Source organism: Macadamia integrifolia, unplaced genomic scaffold (assembly GCF_013358625.1).
Source record: "Macadamia integrifolia cultivar HAES 741 unplaced genomic scaffold, SCU_Mint_v3 scaffold2154, whole genome shotgun sequence".
NCBI lineage: Eukaryota > Viridiplantae > Streptophyta > Magnoliopsida > Proteales > Proteaceae > Macadamia > Macadamia integrifolia.
The window spans coordinates 165,133-169,831 of record NW_024868544.1 but is presented as its reverse complement, the minus strand read 5'-3'; positions in this window follow the sequence as shown (position 1 = coordinate 169,831).

Genomic DNA, 4,699 nt, shown 5'->3' with positions numbered 1-4,699 from the left:
AACTTGGAAGAGGAGGTTTACATAGAGCAGCTTGATGGGTTTCAGCTGAGCGAGGACCCCACTCTTGTGTGCAGATTAAAGAAGGCATTGTATGGTTTGAAACAAGCTCCAAGGGCATGGTACTCCAGATTGGATTCTTACTTGTGCAAGTTGGGTTTCAAGAAAGGCTTAGTGGACAGTAATCTCTACATCAGAATTGAAGAAAGCAGTCAGCTTGTGGTGGTTGTGTAGATGATATCATCTTTGGGGATCACAAAGATGAGTTATGCAAAGATTTTGCAATGAGGATGCAAGATGAGTTTGAGATGTCCATGTTGGGTGAACTATCATTCTTCTTGGGTTTGCAGATCAGTCAAAATAAAGAAGGTATCTTCATATCTCAGTCCAAATATGTGAGGGAGATGTTAAAGAGATTCACCATGGAGGATTGCAAGCCAGTTAGTACACCTATGATGACTGGGTGTAAGTTGAGCAAGGAAGATGACTCTCCATCAGTTGACCACACCTCGTATAGGTCAATGATTGGTAGCCTATTATATCTGACAGCTAGTAGGCCTGACATCTTACAAGTTGTGTGCATGGTAGCTAGATTTCAAGCAGGACCAAAAGAGACACATGTGGCAGCAGTGAAGAGAATTTTCAGATATCTGAAAGGGACTAGTGAGTTTGGGTTATGGTATCCGAAAGTCAAGAGCTTTAGTTTGTCAGCTTTTTCAGATGCAGATTGGGCCGGATGTGTAGATGACAGGAAGAGCACCAGTGGTGGTGCATTCTATTTGGGGAGCAGCTTGGTGGCATGGCATAGTAAGAAGCAAGAGTCAGTCTCTCTTTCAACTGCAGAGGCAGAATACATTGCAGCTACATCTTGTTGTACACAAGTGTTGTGGATGAAGCAGATATTGAAGGATTTGAGTGTGGAGGTTGAGCAGGCAGTGCCACTATATTGTGACAATACTAGTGCTATCAATATCTCCAAGAACCTGGTGATGCATTCTAGAACAAAGCACATTGCTATCCGGTATCATTTCTTAAGAGACAAGGTGATGGAAGGTGAAGTAAGGATGGAGTTTGTTCCCACAGCAGAGCAGGTGGCTGATATCTTCACTAAACCGCTTCCCAAAGATCAGTTTGAGTTCCTCAGACAGAAGCTGGGAGTGGTGGTTCTTCCAAAGCACCAGTAGCATTGGGAGAGGGGGAGCAAGTTGCTTGATGTTGCTACCCCCATATTGGACTCAGGGGGAGTCCATTGGTTCCACCCTTTGTACTTGTTGTCAAAGGGGGAGAGAGTTACTCATCGGAGCTTTAGAGTGTATTAGTGATGAGGTGGTTGCCAACAACTCCAAAGGGGGAGATTGTTGTTTTATGGTTGTCCTTGTTGGCAACTCGGCCACGTGGCGGTGATGACGTGGTTCCAGTTTGGGTGACGTGGATGAAAATGATGACATGGCAGTATCCAGTGTCACCGATGAGATAACAGAGCAGCTTGGTATGCATGGAGTGGTTTAATACATCATTAATAGGTGGTGCGGGTTTCTGGGTCAAAACTGGCAAAATTGGCCTATTTACGATCGAGGGAATTTTCGGCAGTGAAAATGACATTTTTGGAAGATCGGTTCTTCATAAAAAAGATAGACTGTAATTTACCTAGTCCAGTGCATTTGATTTCGTCACATTCCGATACCGTATGAAGAAGTTACGGCATTTGTGGCAGTCGAGGGTAGTTTCGGCATTGAAGATGAATTTTTTAAAGGAAGTGTTCTGCATGTAACAATACGACAAAAATACAATCTTTCCAACGGTTCTGATTTCATCGTATTCCGATTCCGTATGAGAAAGATACATCATTGGAAATGTGTAGGGGCATTTTGGTCTTTTTACATGGATGATTCAGATGATTGAGTCTTCTAAAAATTCGTAGAGCATCCAGTTACGATTCCAACGCACTTCGTTTCATCTCGATCGGATATCGTATGAAAAATTTATAAGCGTTTCCGGAAAGTCGGTTCGAAAATCCAAACCAAAAATCCATCAGTTGCTCTCGGTGTTGGGTGGGTTTTTCGGAATTTAATTTTGAAATTTGAAGGGCTTTTGTGTAATTTAAAGATTTTGAAGGTCTGAGTTGCAAGGGGTCTTTAAGCACTGAAATATATGGAGACAGGGGCTTGATTGTAATAAAGAGGAGTAAAGGGAAGTGAAATGGATGGTCAAGATTCGACCACGTAAGCTTGATGCCCATCCAAAGGCTACTGAGATTTTGTGCTGACACGGACGAGATAGATGCTTATCCGAGGCTTCTCATTGGTGGAGTGTATTATATATAATGGTTTGCTGCTTCACTTGATCATATTTGCTATAGTGTTACGCATGTGCAAAAAGGGCTACAGATAGATGCCATTTAATTTGATCTCATGAGATCTAGATTAAACTAGATCTAAAGATCTTGATCCAACGGCTGTAATCTATTTCAGCCATCATGAGAGATAGCCAACAACTACCGTATTTTGTGCTGACGTACCCAATGGCGCGTCGACAACGTATCTGACGATGTCAGCGCTTGCATCACAGTGACATCATCAGTTGACTCGATTATTCTAATCTTACGGTCAAGATTTATTAGCCGTTTGAATAATTTAATGGCTGAGATTAAAAGTGGATTTGGATTAATCCGATGGCCCAGATTTCACCCCTGTTGCGTGCGCCGCCGGCGTAGCCTACGCCAACCTCCGAAGATTCCATTTTGAGTGTTCTGGTTGGTCCAACTTCAAATGGCCATATCTCCCTCATCTTAACTCCGATTAAGTTGGAGATTCTTCATCTCTCCGAGCTCTACACATCAGAGGGAAGAAATCCGGCAGAGGGGTTGCTGAGGTGGTCGGAAAAACGAGTTGAAGCTCGTGGAAGGCTAAAGGTTTGAATGAAAGACTTCCATCCTCTTGCACTTCATCCATAGCCCCCATTAGAGGCTTAGGAAGTTGCTGGAAACCAAGGTAGCATGTTCTATTAGTTGTTGCCAAGAGAAAAGAAAAGAAAATAGAAGAGAAGAGAAGAAGAGGGAAATAGAGAAGAAGTTTTTTCCTCTCTTTGTGTGTGTGTGAATGTGAATGTGAATGCCATTGTTACTCCATGAAAGTAAAGACAAGGAGAAAAGAAAGAAGAAGAAGAAGAACCTAGAATTTGGTTCTTGTGAGTTGCTTCAAGAAACCCAAGTGCCAACCGGGGTTGAAGCACTGGCGGCACCGAGACAACGTGATTGTGGTCCGCATCAAGTGGAGATCGACATTATTGCATCTCCGACGGTTACTCCTTGCCAAGGTAACCTCACTTTTGCCAAATTTCCATTATTATAAATCATTGTAGGCAAGATGTTTGATAAAATGCCTAAGTGATAGTTGTAGTCTATTTGGGGGAAATTTGCATGTATGAGTGCTTCACTATAGGGCATTGTTATAAGCCCGACTTTATTTTATTGGTGTTCAGTGGGTGCTGGACACAGGGGCTATGTGTTCCTTGGTAGGTACAACTACCTAAACCTATTTGTCGTGGGTGCGGCCTCTCAGATCATTCTGAGAAAACTATGGTGAAGACCTAGCCATTGTATGTCATTGGTGGAAACTGGGAATGTGTTCCCTTGGCTGTGGGTGCAGTCATAATTAGTATTGAGTAAATGCTGAGCCCGACAGTGGGCATTACTCCGTGCATGTAGGCAACTGGCCGAAGCACGTATTTCTTGTGTTGTGGATGTGTATGTTCGTATTTGTATTGTGGATTGGAGTGCTTGGCTGCAGAATGGGTGTGTACATCTGGTAGACCTGACCACTTGGTGGTGCAGTGTGGATGTGCATACGACTGTGTATGTATGTGACAGTGATTACCGTGTGAGGTTTATGGGACAGCTCTAGGCAGCAATACAGGTTATGTGAGTAAGTTTCATGCAACAATAAGAATGGTCAGTAGTATACATAGCAGCTCTGGGCAGCATCAATAGATTGTGCTATTGAAGTGCAGATAGTGATTGCCACATCAGGGGTACAGTTGGAAAGTGAAAAAATATTTGGCACACTGATTCACCCCCCCTCTCAGTGTCAATCGGGACCCAACAATAACAAACCGATTGTGAACCATTTTACAAGCCGTATGAAATAAATCGAAATTGAAACCGTTTAAAACCGTGAAACCGACATTGTTTAGAAACCGTAGAAACCAAAACCGTTTACTAAACGGTCACGATTTCAAAAAGTGGAACTGTTTAGTAAATGATACGGTTATGATTTTAGTTAAAATAATGAAAATTGAACGACTACACAAGCAAACTATAACCACACCTCCCCCCCCTACCCTTCTCTCTCCAAAAAACAAAAAAATATACAAACCTAAAAGTCAACGTGAACTAGGAAGAAACCGGTAATGTTGATGGCGCTAAAAAAAACTAAGAGGAAGAATATACAATGAAATCGGAAATCACCATAAACACCCCCTCCATGAGGTGTAGGTGTGCCTCCAGGAATAATGCGCTCATGTGTCTTATGTTTCGTGGTCATTCCAGTATGTTAGTATTTGGCTACTACGTCCTAAGTCCACATTCTCTGCAACAAGTGATGGGGTGCAATGAACATTGAACAAGTAAAAGCATTTGGGCATGGGTCCCAAGGGCTCCCAGCCACTCAATGCGACTGCATATAATTTTCTCAACTACATCCCA